Source organism: Sarcophilus harrisii, chromosome 2, assembly GCF_902635505.1.
Source record: "Sarcophilus harrisii chromosome 2, mSarHar1.11, whole genome shotgun sequence".
NCBI lineage: Eukaryota > Metazoa > Chordata > Mammalia > Dasyuromorphia > Dasyuridae > Sarcophilus > Sarcophilus harrisii.
Window position 1 is genome coordinate 38738010 of NC_045427.1, and position 17033 is coordinate 38755042.

The 17033-nt window shown below is 38.3% G+C and overlaps 1 long non-coding RNA gene across 1 annotated transcript; it reads left to right on the forward strand.

Annotated features, from left to right (window-relative positions):
• The first annotated feature begins 5075 nt into the window (after positions 1 to 5075).
• Positions 5076 to 8232, forward strand: LOC116421086. The gene is made up of 3 exons (XR_004231404.1): positions 5076 to 5926; positions 6022 to 6307; positions 7853 to 8232. It is a non-coding gene; the product is annotated as an uncharacterized LOC116421086 (long non-coding RNA).
• Positions 8233 to 17033: the final 8801 nt, after the last annotated feature.

Genomic DNA, 17033 nt, shown 5'->3' on the forward strand with positions numbered 1-17033 from the left:
CTGCACAAAAGATTTCCTCCTGTTCCCACTCAAGCTTCCCCACACAGAAATCCTTCCATTAAAACTCTTCCTTTTTTTCTTCCTACTTAACTCTTCTCTTTCCCTCAACTACATATTATAAACACATTTTAGCAACCATTCTACTAGATGCTCCATTGCTAAAGTAGCAGAAGCAGTGGTGGGGGTAGGGGGTGAGATCCTCTCCCTTTTCTCTTACCCCCACCTCTTCTCTTTCCTCACTTCTAAAACCCTTCAAAAAAAGGGGTTATAACTAAAAGGGTTATAACTACAAGTCATAACTACAACTGCTCCTACAAATCAAGCTTTCATAAATCATACTGAGGTTCATAAATCATGCTGAGCTTCATGCTCAGTATAGAAATAGGACTGAAAGTCCTATTTCTGTATCAGATGGAATATCAAAGATAACAGGAATGTGAGCCACTCTTGGCCAATGTTCTCTTTCAAAGAAGAGTTCTACAGCCCCATTGCCTGGATTCCTAAAAAAACACAAGATTTGCCAAATCTCCCCTTAGACTCCAGTGAAAGTGATTATGACTTGGAGGAAACCATAGTGGTCAGCTGGGGAAATAAGTAACAAATTAAGCAGTCTGAACAAAAAGATATGGTGTTACTATGTGACTTTCTAAGTCTCTGTGCTCCCCCAATGGATCTTGAACATCTATTTGGCCCCCATACCTATATGTATCACACCACTGATTTACTTCAAGCACTTGATCGGATAGGAGCCAATTCCTACTCTCTTTTCATTCTTTTCTAAGGAACTCCTACAAATGTCTATTTTTGTCTCTCATTCTGTTCTGAGTCTCTCACCAACACACATACACACTCTCTCTCTCTCTCTCTCTCTCTCTCTCTCTCTCTCTCTCTCTCTCTCTCTCTCTCACACACACACACACACACACACACACACACGCACACGCACACACATGCACACATTCAAACTGACTGGTTAAATTTTTGTGGAAGACCTTAATTAACAGAAAACCTGACACCTGAATCTTGCCAAAGCCTCTATTTGGGCATGTCCTCAATCTGGCTGTAAATTGCCATTCTAGAAAGAAGAGAGTAGAATTCCCTTTTCAAATCACCATTGTTTTCCCCAACCATGGGAGAAAAATGCTCCATATTATAAGCTGACTTTATTGTGATGATATACAAAAGAAATCAGAGGTGGAAAAGGGATCGTTCTGGAAGAAGAGGAAAGGGGAAATAAAATGGAGTACATTACATGAAGAAGCAAAAATGACATTACACTTGAGGGAAAGAAGGAAGGGGGATGAGAATTTTTTGAACCTTAATCTCATTTGATTTCACTTAAAGAGGGAATATCTTACATATTTAATTTGATAAGAAATTTGTCTCACCCTATAGGGAAGTGGGAAAGGAAAGGAAATGGGGAAGATAGTAGAAGGAAGAATGGGAGTAGAAGGGGTAAGGAATAAGAAAAGGGAAGGAGGACTAGAAAAGGGGAGCATATCGAGAAAGGTAATAGAAGAATCCTTTCAAAAACAAAACCACCAACAATCTCCCCTATCTTCCCTAGATTTTAGCTTAAATAAAGATCCTAGATTAAGGGATGGATGAGAAAATAATGTCCAACATTCTCATTTGGCAGATCAAACTGAGGCCCTAACATGAAATTATTCAAAGATCACCCCAGTAGCAATGGCAAAGTTTGGATACACCCCCTGCTCTTTTCCCCACTGAGCCCTTTTACACAGAAGATCACGAAAAGCTAATTCAGAGCCCCACTGGAGACCCAGCAGTCCAATCCATGCTATGGATGGTCTACAGAGGGGCCCACTGTCAATGGAACCAGGGTTTCTTTCTTCTCTAACTTTCAGTTTCTCCAGGAAGGATCTTGCTACTGTGAGCATTTAATAGGGTCACCACTACACATGCTGAGACCCTGAAAGGAATCAAATAATACTCCTTGGATTTTGTTGCTCCGCATTTGAAATTTCCTCTATAACCTGGTCAATCATTCTGTCACGCTCAACAATATGGGCCTTGGGGCCCAGCAGCAAGGTCCCCAGACTGAGGCTTTCCATGAAATTGTTAATTTAAAGAATGTCCCTTCTGTTTGGTGGTTCCAGCTGCCTCTTCAAACAGGTATTTGCTCAGGCCCAGTTAGGTCAGGCTAATAGAAACCCTCTGATTGTATTAAAGAGCTGATCCCAGCAGTCTAGACAATTGCAATCAGCCTTAGCTTCTCAGTGAGGGCTGACTAGACTCTGAAAGGAACAATACACCCTTTGGCATCTTCAGAGTTCTTTAGGGCCCTGGACAAAAGACATACTAGTTCCTCTTAGCAAACTCTTTAGTACTTACTTAAATATACAATACTATGAGTATTTAGTACTTATTTGACTGAATGAATCAATGATCCAGGACAATTTGTCTAGGATCTTTAGCTTGGAGAACACTTGGGGTGACACAATCATGTTCACAGATCTCAGAAGCTGTGATCTGCAAGAGGAAAGCACTTCCTCCTGGGGTCTCAGGGCAGACTAGGGAGCAGTCTCTGGTGGTAAAAAAAACAAAAAAACAGTGAATTGAAAGTTTTATAGGGAGATACATATAGAGTAAAGGTAAAAGGCTGGAGCAAAATCTATTATGCTTCAGGTGAAGTCAAAAAAGCAGGGGTAGCCATCCTTATCTCAGATCAAGCAAAGTAAAAATTGATCTAATTAAAAGAGATAAGGAAGGAAACTACATCCTGCTAAAGGGTATCATAAACAACGAAGCAATATCAATATTAAACATATATGCACCAAGTGGTATGGCATCCAACGTCCTAAAGGAGAAGTTAAGAGAGTTGCAAGAAGAAATAGACAACAAAACTGTAATAGTAGGAGATCTCAACCTAGCACTCTCAGGATTAGACAAATCAAACCACAAAACTAATAAGAAAGAAATTAAAGAAGTAAATAGAATATTAGAAAAATTAGGTATGTTGGATCTTTGGAGAAATTGAATGGAGATAGAAAGATATACTTTCTTCTCAGCAGTTCATAAGGAACCTATTCCAAAAACTGACCATATATTAGGACATAAAGACCTTAAAATTAAATGCAAGAAAGCAGAAATAGTAAATGTTTCTTTTTCAGATCATGACTGCAATAAAACTACATTCAACAAAAGTTGGGAAATAGACCAAGAAGTAATTGGGCTTTAAGCAATCTCATCTTAAGAATGATTGGGTGAAGCAGCAAATTATAGATACAATTAATATTTTCACTCAAGATAATGACAATGATGAGACATCATACCAGAAATTTGTGGGATGCAGCCAAGCGGTAATAAGAGAATTTTATATCCTTAGAGGCTTACTTGAATAAAACAGAAAGAAAAGATTAATGAATTGTGGGCTTGCAATAAAAAAACTAAAAGACCAAATTAAAACCCCCAATCAAATACTAAATTGGAAATTCTAGAATTAAAAGGAGAAATTAAAAATATTGAAAGTAAAAAACTCTTGAACTAATTAATAAAACTAAGAGTTGGTTTCTATGAAAAAGTAATAAAACCACATAAGCCTTTGGTAAATCTGATTAGAAAAAGGAGGAAGAAAATGAAATTAGTAGTCTTAAAATGAAAAGGAGAACTTTCCACCAATGAAGGAAATTAGAAATAATAAGGAGTTATTTTGCTCAACTTTATGCCAATAAATTTGATAACCTAAGTGAAATGGATGAGTACTCCAAAAATATAGACTTCAGACTAACAGAAGAGGTAAATTGCTTGAATAGTCCCATTTCAGAAAAATAGAACAGGCAATTAAACAACTCCTAAGAAAAATCTCCAGGACCAGATGGTTACATGTGAATTTTACCAAACATTTAAGAACAATTGGCCCCAATGCTATAGGGTATTTGATAAAATAGGGATGAAGGAGTCCTACCAAATTCCTTCTATGGCACAGACATGGTACTGATACCTAAACCAGGTAGGCTGAAAACAGAGAAAGAGTAGACCAATCTCCTAATGAATATTGATGCTAAAAATCTTAAATAAGATATTAGCAAAAGACCTACAGAAAATCATCTCCAAAGATATTTACACTATGATCAAGTAGGATTTATACCAGGAATGCAGGGCTGGTTCAATATTAGGGAAAAACTATCAAAATATAATTGGCCATGTTAATAACCAAAATTAACAAAAACCATATGATCATCTCAATAGATGCAGAAAAAAGCATTTGATAAAATCAACATCATTCCTATTAAAAACACTTGAGAGTATAGGAATAAATAGACTTTTCATAAAATAATCAACATCTATTTAAAACCATCAGCAAGCATCATATGTAATGGAGACAAACTGCAACCATTCCCAATAAGATCTGGAGTGAAACAAGGTTGCCCACTATCACCGTTACTATTTAATATTGTATTAGACCCCTTTCACCTGTTTTTTCAAGCTCTAGAGATCCTTAACACTTATCCTGATTAATGCTCACATCTAAGGACAAGAGGTCCAGGACAGATTTTTATATGGATTTTATATGGATAATTGCAAGTCCTTAACTAGCTAAAATGTCAAGTAGATGGCTAATAGAATTGCTGGGATCAGGGGAGAACTCCCCTCATCCTTTCCAGAGCCTAGATAAGTCTGAGGGACCTCAGTCTGAGAATCCCCTGGTTGGAGGAATCAGCTTCAGCAGGACCAGCTCCAGTCACTTTCTGCAAGGTCAAAGGCGAAGCCAGAGTATGAAACTACTTGGGCTTCGATGTACTCATTTTGTATCTCTTTGGGGATAGTGGTTTGAGGATGGTTGGATGGTGGTCCAGTTGTTGGAGGGCCTTGGGTTTGGGGATCAGGAGGATGAATAGAGAGAGGCTAATATGCACTGAGATTCTGACCAAGGCTTGAGGGATGGATGCAACACAGCATTTGTGTTTGCTGAAATTTCAGGCGGCCTGGGGCTGCTGAACCGAAAGGGGAAGAGTCGGGTGCCCTGGGTCTACTCAGGATATCATCTCCTCTTGAGCCTCCTCCTGAGCCTCAGTATCCCACTTGTAGGAATGGGTAAGGCTAGCCATTTCCTTCTAGAAATGTTTTTCTGTGACCTGGGGCCAATAGGCAGAGGTCCTGGATGTGTTCTTATCTCTGCACATTCTACTGTTACTCCCTTGGAGATGTCTCTGACATTTTAAGTTTCTGACATGGGCCTGAAGTGAATATTCCTGTTTCTTGAAAGTGAGGGAGGCCATGAAAATATGTCCCCTGGATGTAAAGCAAAGGAGTTGGTTCTTCTGATCTTGGGGATATTCTTTGCCTTTTCTGAACAGCAGTTTTTCCTCTGTTAATGTGGGTGTGGGGGAGGAGGGTTGGGCCCAAATGGGTCTCTAAGGCCCCTTCCAGCTCTTCTGTGTTACCTAGAGAAAAGACCCCATAGCTGACCCCAAGGGCAGAAAGTCCCCTCACAGATCAGAGCTCACTTGCAGTAATGTGATCACTGGATTGGAGCCATGTTTTAGCATTGAGGGCCTTGCTAAGCTTCAGAGTATCCAGAGGAAGTCAGCCATCAGAGGCAGGACCTTGGGCCTCTAGCCTCATAGATGAAGGAGCAGGATGTTTTTACTTTGGAGAAGACCTGTGGAGACACAGCTACTTCAGATTTGAGAGCTTAGGACCCAGAAAAGGAATGTCTTTTCTCCTTGTGTCCTGAGGGCAGATCTGGAAGCAATAGAGGGTGGTGAGAGGGGAACACTAAAACTTGATGTCAGGACAAAGTTGTTTTCAGGGGGAAGATTCTTTGTCTGAGAAGACTTATTCCTTGACTCTTCCCTTCAGGAACACAAGAAAAATGGCTGATATAATATATAAAATAAATTGGTTCTGGCAGAACAAGAAAATAGAACAGCATAAACGGATCCTTCTGCAGAACTTTCAGGTACCATCCCCTCCCTTTGTACATTCCGGGTTCCTCAATCCCAAATGGCTTCTTTGGTCTACCCTCAGCCTTTCCATTGATGCCTCCTTCCTCAGGGCAGTAAAGGAAGATCAGGGTTTAGGAGATGTATCAACACTGGCAATGACAAGCAATGATCCCACCCATCCGTTTGTATGTACAGAGCAAAGAGAACTCCACTCCCAAGAGCGCACTTCAAGTCCTGCCCAGCCATGGAAAACACACATTCCCTTCATAGAGCATCTCTATAAGTTTGTAAACTGGATTTCTATCCTTGTTGGAACCTTGGTGGAGAGCAGCAAGCCATTCTCCAAGTCAGGGATTGCTGGGTTCAAAGCCTGCTTTTGAACCCTATTGTCTCTGGTAAGTTCTTTGACATCTTGGTAAGTTCTTTGACATCTGAAAGGTTGAGACTACCCAGACATTTCTTTGTAGAAATGGTACAAAAAGGGCAGCTATATAGTGCAGTGCATAAAGCTCCAGCCCTGCAGTCCAGAGGACCAGAGTTCAAATCCAGTGTTAGACACCTTAACATTTCCTAGTTGTGTTACCCTGGGCAAGTCATTTAACTCCAATTACCTTGCCAAAAAAAGGGAAAAAAATGTGAGGAAGGGGAGAAGGGCAAAGTTTGCACAGCTGTAAGGTCAGGGCAGAAAGAAGTGCTACTACTGTCAAGAGATCGGTTTCATACTCTCTCCCCAAAATTCTGGCATTGGTGACCTCAGAATTTTGTTAGAGATAGAGCTGAACTTTCAGGAGTGTCATTACATCCTTCTAATTATTACCTTCATGTCAGACTCCAAAGCAGGAAGGCACCCAGTTTAAAGGGATATAGGAAATGAAAGCGGGCTAAATCACTGTTTAGATCCCAGCTTCTTAAACTTGGTTTGGGACCCCATATGGGTTCTCTTGATTGAATACAGGAGTAGGAAAATCATGATTTATTATCAAGGAATGCTTGATTAATATTCCTATTTTATATAATTCATATCTGGGGTCCTAAAATTCCTCCAGAGTAAAGAGGGTGAAGTCAAAAGCTTAAGAACCCTGATTTAGAGAAATGGACATTAAAAGAACCCTGGTACTAGTTCACACCTATTACATTGGATTGTATGATAGAAAATAAATGTTGGAGTAGCTATTAGAAATTATCAACACTAGCTCATTATTAGTGGAAATGTGAACTGATCCAGCTGTTCTGGTGAGCAATTTAGAACCAAGTCCAAAGCGCTCTAAAACTGCATATATTTTGATCTAGAAATACCACTACTTGTTCTGTATCCCAAAGATCACAGAAAAGGGAAAATGTACAAAACATTTACAGCACTCCTTTTGTGTGGAGGTAAAAAATATGAAATTGAGGAGATGCCCATCATTTAGGGAATGATTGAATAAATTATAATATGTTGATATAATGCAGTATTATTGTTTTATAAGAAATGAGGAGGCAGATCTCAGATAAACTTTAAAGAGACACTATATATAGTAAAAGCAACATTGTGAGATGATCACTGTGAGAGATCACTAAGATAAGAGCTAAATCTAAGATATTCCAATGGGCTTATGATGGAAAATACTGATCACATGCAGAGAGAGAACTATAGATTCTCAATTCAGATAATGTATTTACTTATTTGTTTTCCTTCTCATGGTTTTTCCCTGTTGTTCTGATTCATCTTTTACAATATGACTAATGAAGAAAGTTTGATATGGTTATACTCGTAACCTATTTTGGGGAGAATAGGAGGGAGGAAGAAAAAGTTGGAGCGCAAAATCTTAAAGATGAATGTTATACTATCTTTACATGTAATTGGGGGAAAAAGTAAATGCTTTTAGGTAAAACAAAACAAGGCAGAGTAAGACTCAGGGTTGAACTCAACATATCTTGACCCCCTTATTTTCCCACAGGATCACTGAGGATTGGATCTAGGCCCTGGGATGCTCCCCTCAGAATCATTGTGAGGTGTCCAAAGTGCTAACCATTTGTCTTCTCCAGCCAGTGGAAGAAGATGGTGACCTCAGCCTTCTGTACCCCAAGGGGATGCATGGAGCCCCGAGTCCATTTGAGTCCTGCTGAGTAGGAACCTCCCCTGATACCCAGATTATAAAGGACATCAAATAGAGACCCTGCTATCTACAACAGTATGAACAATTGTTTATGCAAGGCTGCTTTCAGAGAACCGGGGTGCTGTATCAGAAAGGACGCTTTTATTGAAAAATTTGTTCTGGTCTAGCCAGGAAGCCAATGAAAAAAGGCAATGTGACTCCGTTCCCTGCGTATTTTATAAGAGTTTGGAAAAAGTTTTGCTTTGCACACATGACTATCGTGGAGGTCCTGGACAAGAAGTACTATGCAGTCTGCCCGAGATTCTTAAGTCTAGTCTCTTTCCAGAAGGATCACCAGAAAAGGGGCCAATGCACTTTACAGGCATTTTCATACATTTACAGAAATTTTCATAGAACAAAAGGTATCAAATATTTCTCCAAGATTTAATCTTTAAAAATAACCAACCTATGCACTACCTTAATATGCAAAATAACTTCTCTTTAATTAAAAATATATATATATATATATATATATATATATATGTCACCAAAACATAATAAAACAATATTGAATAAAAATTCTTTTCAAATCAGTTTCCTTATTTGTTTTCAGTAATTGTTGGGTTTCTATCTCTAGTTTACATAACCATACAACTAGAGGCACATAATCTTTCTTGTGAAAGAGGAATTATAAATATAAAAAGGTTAAGAGGCCCTGATATAGGCAGCCAGGTGGGAAAATTTGTCATTCAGGAGTGTAATGGGCTGAGGTTTGAGCTGATGCACTGAGGTCCCAAGTACATGAGGCTAGATAGTAATTGGGCTATACTCTGTGTATACATTGATTGGATAAAGAATTGATTACACACTCTCCATGCAAGTCCAGATGTGTTGTTATAGGAAATGACGATTTTTGGTGGGTGGAGGCAGAGAGAGAGGCAGGAAGAAGCTGGGAAGGGTAGGTGGGTTGTGTGGCTGCTGGTGACTGGCTTCTTGACTCCTTCACCTGCTATCGCTGATTCTCTTCCACCTCTGATCCTTCTTCACTGAGAATAAAGACTGACGATTTTCCCCTAACCTGAATTCCTGTCTCGTGCTGATCTTAAAGTACACAATCTTCACACAGGAGAAATTGAGTCAGAACAGTCCTACCACAATTCATCCCAGATATATGAAATACATAGAAATTTAAAAGGATTGGTGTGTGTTTTTTTGCGTTTTTTTTTTTAAACCTAGAATCAGGGCGGAGCCAAGATGGCGGAGAAGACACAAGCGACTTTCTGGCTCTTCTCTTACCCTCTTTATCAATATTATCGAGCCTCAAAAATAGTCTTGACTGTTACATTTGTAGATAAATTAGAACAACTCACCGGCCGAAGAAAATCTGCAGTCTAGCCAAAAAGGTTGGTTCCGGGCCAGGGGAGATCAGCACAGACTGGGAAAGTGGGGTTCGAGGAGAGCCTCAAACCGAAAGTGAACGCACAGATCTCGGCTTTTAGCCCCAACCACCCAGTACCGGGGCTTTTCCTTGGAGGCAGTTGTGATCCTGCACAGCAGGAGGACGCAGCCGGGTTAGCCTCAATCTGCGCAGTGGGGGAATGGCTTGGGGCCATAGGGGCTTTTTACCGGGGACCGATTTGCATCGAGCAGAGACGCTGGGCAGGATTTGCGGTCTGCGGTCAGCTGCTAATACTCTGATCCCACAAGAGGCTCCGGCCTGGGGCGGTGACACTCACCCCTTAGACTCTAGCCAAGGCAATCACTAACCCCACTCAGCCCCTACTAAGCAGTTTAGCTCCGCCAGTGCTGAATCCACTTCCTGTTGGGGAAGGGGAAAACTCACTCAGAGCACTCCATACCTCGGAGCCGATCGGTTTATCTCTCCCTGCTCTGCAGGAAGCTGGTAACCTTGCCTAGGAGACATACCTAAAAGGCTTTAAAACATACATAAAAAGATGAAAGAATGATCTAGAGCAGATTCTATGCAGAAAAAAAGAGCAGGTCAGCAAACCTGAAAGACCTCAAGCAACAAAATGCATCAGACTGTCCTCCTTTGCAGGATGTGCTCTCATAGAAGAGACCATTAAAAGTCTCAAAGAGAGTTAGAAGATAAATGGGGAAAAGGAAAAGCCTTACAAAGAGAGCAACAACTTCTGAAATACGAATTGGAAAAGTTAAAAATTCCCAGGAAGTGCAGGGGAAACAAAGTGGTGAATTGGAAAAATAAAAAGAACTCACTTAGAGGAAAGTAGGATCTGTGAATTGGAAAAAAGAAAATAAGTCATTAAAAATTAGTGAAATGGAAAAATTCCACACAGACCAAAACAATACATTTAAAAACTCAATTGGACGCACAGAAAGAAGTAAAAAAGCTAATGAAGAAAATAATTCTTTAAAAATTAGAACTGAACAAACAGAAACTAATGATTCATTGAGACAGCAGAATCAGTCAAGCAAAAACAAAAAATGACAAACTGGAAGCGAAAACCATGAATTATCTGCTTGCAAAAAACGACAGACTTGAAAATAGATCTGGGAGAGATAATCTGAGTTATTGGACTATCTGAAAACTATGATGAAAAAAAAGAGCTCAGATACTATTTACAAAAAAGAAATCATCAAAGAGAACTGCCCAGATGTAATAGAATCAGAAGGTAAAATGGGCATTGAAAGAATTCATCGAACACCATCTGAAAAGAAACCTAAAATAAAGCCAAAGAGATATTGTGGCCAAATTTCAGAACTATCAGATTCAGGAAAAAATTTTACAAGCAGCCAAAAAAAAACCATTTAAATACCGAGTCTTACAATAAGGATCACCCAGATCTGGCTGCCTCTACATTAAAGGAAAGAAAGGGCCTGGAATATGATATTCCGAAAGGTACAAAATTGGGATGCAGCCAAGAATAAACTAACCAGCTAAGCTGACATTTTCTTCAGGAAGAGGCGGACATTTAATGAAACAAATGAATTCCATTTGTTGCTGAAGAAAAAAACCAGAACTAAACAAAAAATTTGATCTCCAACCATAGAACTCAAGAGATGCAGCAAAGGTAAGAAAATAACTCTTGAAATTGTATTTCTGTTGGATATACAAAAGAATACATGTATAGACTGAGTTGTACTGATATTCTTTATAAAAGATGAATATGGAAAAGGGATGATGTAGAATAAAGGTGGGAAGAGGAGAGGGATAAAAGGAAACCATCTAAAGAGAATAAAGGAAATTTATCATATCTGAGGGGAATTGGGGGCGAACATTATTGGTGAATCTTGCATCAGGATTGGCACAAGAAACAGTGACATTTGTTTAGAAAGTGCATTTAAAAGCAGGGGAGAGGAAAGGAAGGGGAAGGGAAGGAAAAACCAAGGTGGGAGAGGGGATTATAAAGGGTCTTTATCGTGATAAAGAAATTTTAAGTTTAAAGAGAAGGGTTAGGGAGGCAAGAATAGGGTTAATAGGATGGTGAAATGAATTTAAGTAATTCAGCAAGCAAATGGCTGAATGGGATGAACTCCCCCATAAAGAGGAGGCAGATAGCAGACTGGATCAAAAGTCAGAACCCTACAATATGTTGTTTAAAAGAAACACATTTGGGGCGGAGCCAAGATGGCGGAGAAGACACACGTGTCTTTCTAAGCTCTTCTCTTACCCTCTTTATCAATATTATATCGAGCCTCAAAAATAGTCTTGACTGCTACAGACTAAATAAAGATAAGTAGAACAACTCACCACGGCCGAAGAAAATCTGCAGTCTCGCGCCAAAAAGGTTGGTTCGGGGCCAGGGAGATCGGCTCTCGAACTGGGAGAGAAATTAGGTTCGAGGAGAGTCTCAAACCAAGGGTGAAGGCACAGTCTAGCACAAGCGCGTCCCCAACCCGCAGTAAGGGGCTTTTTGCTTGGGGCAGTTGTGATCCTGCACGGCAGGAGGACGCAGCCGGTTGCCTCAATCTGCACAGCAGGGGAGCTCGGCGGGGGCCATAGAGCTTTTCAGGGCCGATTTGCATCAGGCAGAGACGCTGGGCAGAGTTTGTGGCTGTCTGCATCCTGCAGTCAGCTGCTAATACTCACAGTCCCCACAAGAGGCTCCGGCCTGGGCGGTGACACCCTTGATCTACAGCCGAGGCAATCGATAATCCCACTCAGCCCTGCTAAGCAGTTTGGTAAACAAGGCGGTGCTGAATCACACTTCCTGTTGGGGAAGGAAAACTCTCACCAGAGCACTCCCATACCTCCGGAGCCAGAAATCGGTTTATCTTTCCCTGCTCTGCAGAGGAAGCTGGTAACCCCCTTGCCTAGAGACCTACTAAAAGGCTTTAAAACATGAATAAAAAGATGAAAAGAACAATCGACCTTCTATGCAGAAAAAGACAGGTGCTCTGGGAGACCTGAAGGACCTCAAACAAAATGCATCAGACTGTCCTCCTTTACATAAATGCTCATAGAAGAGACCATTAAAAGTCTCAAAGAGGTTAGAGATAAATGGGGAAAGGAAGAGAAGCCTTACAAAGAGAACAACAACTTCCTGAAATACAGGTGGAAAAGTTAAAAATTGGGAAGTGCAGGGGAAACAAAATTGGTGGAATTGGAAAAAATAAAAGAACTCACCAAGAAAGTAGGATCTTGAATTGGAAAAATAAAGAATTCACTAGAAAGTAGGATTTGTGAGATTGGAAGAAAATAATTCACTAAAAAAATTAGTGAAATGGAAAAGAACCACAGACCAAAACAATGCATTCAAAAACTCAATTGGACATATATACAGAAGAAGTAAAAAGCTAATGAAGAAAATAATTCTTTGAAAATTAGAACTGAACAAATTGAAATTAATGATGCATTGAGACAGCAAGAGAATCAGTCAAACAAAACCAAAAAAATGACAAACTGGAAAAACCATAGATTATCTACTTGCTTAAATGACAGACTTGGAAAATAGATCTAGGAGATAATCACAGGATTATTGGACTTTCCGAAAACTATGATGAAAAAAAGAGCCTAGATGCTATTTTACAAGAAATCATCAAAGAAGAACTGCCCAGATAATAGAATCAGAAGGTAAAATAGGCATTGAAGAATTCATCGGTACCTTCTGAAAGAGCCTAAAATAAAACCCAAAGAGATATTGTGGCAAAATTTCAGAACTATCAGATTGGAAAAATTTTACAAACAGCCAAAAAAACCATTTAAATACCAGAATTTTAATAAGGATCACCGAGATGGCTGCCTCATTAAAGGAAAGAAAGGGCCTGGAATATGGGCCATTCCGGGCACAAGAACTTGAGATGCAGCCAGAATAAACTTCCAGCTAAGCTGAGCATTTTCTTCAGGAAAGGTGGACATTAATAGAAACAAATGAATTCCATTTGTTTCTGAAGAAAAACCAGAACTAAACAAAAAATTTGATCTCCAAGAATAGAACTCAAGAGATGCAGAAAAGGTAAAAGCTCTTTCTTGGTGTGTTCTGTTGTGGATATACAAAAAATACATGTAAATTTGATAGTACTGATATAACATAAAAGTAGATATGGAAAAGGGATGATGGCAGAATAAGGTGGGAAGGAGGGATAAAATACATCCCACAAAGGAGCTAGGAAACTTATCATATCTGAGGGAATTAGAGAGGGGAGGAACATTGTGTGAATCTTGCTCTCATCAGAGTTAGCTCAAGAAAAAAATAATTGACATTTGTTTTAGAGAAGGTATCTCTCCTTATAAAATTAAAACGGGGATAGGAAAAGGGAAAAGAAAAGTAATAAGGGGAAGGAAGGAGAAAAGACTCAAAAGGGGGAGGGAGGGATTATAAAAGAGGGATAAGTATCGTGATACAAAGAGGAATTACATAAGTTTAAAGGAAAGAGGGGTTGGGGAGGCAAGAATGGCGAGATAAAGCACAATCTGGGTTATTAGGATGGCTTAGGAAATACAGATTTAAAGTAATTCTAACCGTAAATGTAAATGGGATGAACTCCCATAAGAGGAGGCAGATGGTAGACTGGAACAAAAAGTCAGAACCCTACAATATGTTGTTTACAAAGCTTATTTAAAACAGGGGGGATACATATATAGAGTAAAGTAAAAGGCCTGGGAGGCAAATTCTAATATGCTTCAGGTGGGAGATCAAGAAAGCAGGGGTAGCCATCCGCTTATCTCAGATCAAAGCAAAAGTAAAATTGATCTAATTAAAAGAGAGATAAGGAAGGTAACTACATCCTGCTAAAGGGTGGCATAAACAACGAAGCAATATCAATATTAAACATATATGCACCAAGTGGTATGGCACTCAACTTCTAAAAGGAGAAGTTAAAGAGGGTTGCAAGAAGAAATGAACAACAAAACTGTAATAGTAGGAGATCTCAACCTTGCCACTCTCAGAATTAGACAAATCAAACCACAAAACAAATAGAAAAGAAATTAAAAGAAGTAAATATAATATTAGAAAAATTAGGTATGTTGGATCTTTGGAGAAAATTGAATGGAATGAGAAAGAAGAATATACTTTCTTCTCAGCAGTTCATGGAACCTATTCAAAAAATTGATCATATATTAGGACATAAAGACCTCAAAATTAAATGCAAGAAAGCAGAAATATTAAATAACTAACCGAATCATGATGCAATAAAAACTACATTCAGCAAAAGTTAAGGGAAATAGACAAAAGTAATTGGAAACTAAACAATCATCATCTTAAAGAATGATTGGGTGCGGCAGCAAATTATAGATACAATTAATAATTTCCTCAAGATAATGACAATGATGAGACATCACATACCAAAAATTTGTTAGGGATGCAGCCAAAGCGGTAATAAAGAATTTTTTATATCCTTAGAGGCTTACTTGAATAAAACAGAAAGAAAAGATTAATGAATTGGGCTTACAACTAAAAAACTAAAAAGACCAAATTAAAAGCCCCAATCAAATACTAAATTGGAAATTCTAAAATTAAAAGGAGAAATTAAAATATTGAAAGTAAAAAAACTATTGAACTAATTAATAAAACTAAGAGTTGGTTCTATGAAAAAAGCCAATAAAATATAGATATTTGCACGGTAAATCTGATTAGAAAAGGAGGAGGAAAATGAAATTAGTAGTCTTAAAATGATGAGAACTTTCCACCAATGAAGAGGAAATTAGAAATAATAAGGAGTTATTTTGCTCAACTTTATGTAATAAATTTGATAACCTAAGTGAAATGGATGACTACCTCAAAAATACAGACTTCCCCAGACTAACAGAGGAAGAAGTAAATTGCTTGAATAGTCCCATTTCAGAAAAGAAATAGAACAGGCAATTAAACAACTCCTAAGAAAAATCCCCAGGACAGATGGTTACATGTGAATTTGCAAACATTTAAGAACAATTGGCCCCAATGCTATATAGTATTTGATAAAATAAGAATGAAGGGAGTCCTACCAAATTCCTTCTATGACACAGACATGATATACCTAAACCAGGTAGGCTGAAAACAGAAGAAAATTATAGACCAATCTCCCTAATGAATAATTGATGCTAAAATCTTAAATAAGATATTAGCAAAAGACTACAGAAAATCATCTCCAAGATAATACGCTATGATCAAGTAGGATTTATACCAGGAATGCAGGGCTGGTTCAATATTAGAGGAAAACTATCAATATAATTGGCCATGTCAATAACCAAATTAACAAAACCATATGATCCATCTCAATAGATGCAGAAAAAGCATTTGATAAAATCCAACATCCATTCTATTAAAACGCGAGAGTGTAGGAATAAATGGTTTTCCTTAAAATAATCAGCAGCATCTATTTAAAACCATCAGTAAGCATCATATGTAATGTGGAGTTATGAAGCTGCAACCATTCACAATAAGTCTGAGTGAAACAAGGTTCTTACTATATACGTTACTATTTAATATTGTATTAGAAACGCTAGCTATAGCAATAAGAGCTGAGAAAGAGATTAAAGGAATAAGAATAGGCAATGGGAAGCCAGAATTATCACTCTTTGCCGATGACATGATGGTATACTTAGAGAGAACCCCAGAGATTCTGCTAAAAAGTTATTAGAAATAATCACAACTTAGCAAAGGAAGTTGCTGGTTATATAAACCCACATAAGTCATCCAGCATTCTTATATATCGCAAATCAACAGTCAGAGTTACAAAGAGAAATTCCATTTAAACTACTGATAATATAAAAATATTTAGAATCTATCTGCCAAGGAAAATCAAGAAACTTTATGAGCAAAATTACGAACCACTTTTCACACAAATTAAGTCTGATCTAACCAATTGGAAAAATATTAAATATATTGGATAGAGGGCGAGCAAATATATAAAGATGACAATATTACCTAAACTAATCTATTTATTTAGCGCTATACCAAATCAGACTCCCAAAAACTATTTTAATGACCTAGAAAAAAAAATAACAACAAAGTTCATATGGAAAAACAAAAGTTCAAGAATTTCCAAAGGGAATTAATAAAAAAATCAAATGATGGTGGCTTGGCTGTACCAGATCTAAAAACTATACTATAGGCAGCAGTTACCAAAACTATTTGGTATTGGCTAAGGAATAGATTAGTTGATCAGTGGAATAGATTAGGTTCAAGGGATAAAAACAGTCAACAAATATAGCAGCCTAGTCTTTGACAAACCCAAAGATCCCAGCTTTGGGATAAGAACTTACTGTTTGATAAAAATTGCTGGAAAATTGGAAACTAATATGGCAGAAACTAGGCATTGATCCACCCAACGCCGTACACCAAGATAAGGTCAAAATAGGTTCATGACCTAGGCATAAAATAGTATTAATAAGTAAGGAACATAGGATAGTTTACCTCTCCAGACCTGTGTGGAAGGGGAAGGTTTTTATGAGCCAAAGCAGGAACTAGAGATCATTACTGATCACAAAATGAAATTTCGATTATGCCAAACTGAGAAAAGCTTTTGTTACAAACAAAACTAATGCAGACAAAAGATTAGAAGAGGAAGCAATAAACTGGGAAAATATTTTTACAGTCAAAGGTTCTGATAAAGGCCTCATTTCCAAATATATAGA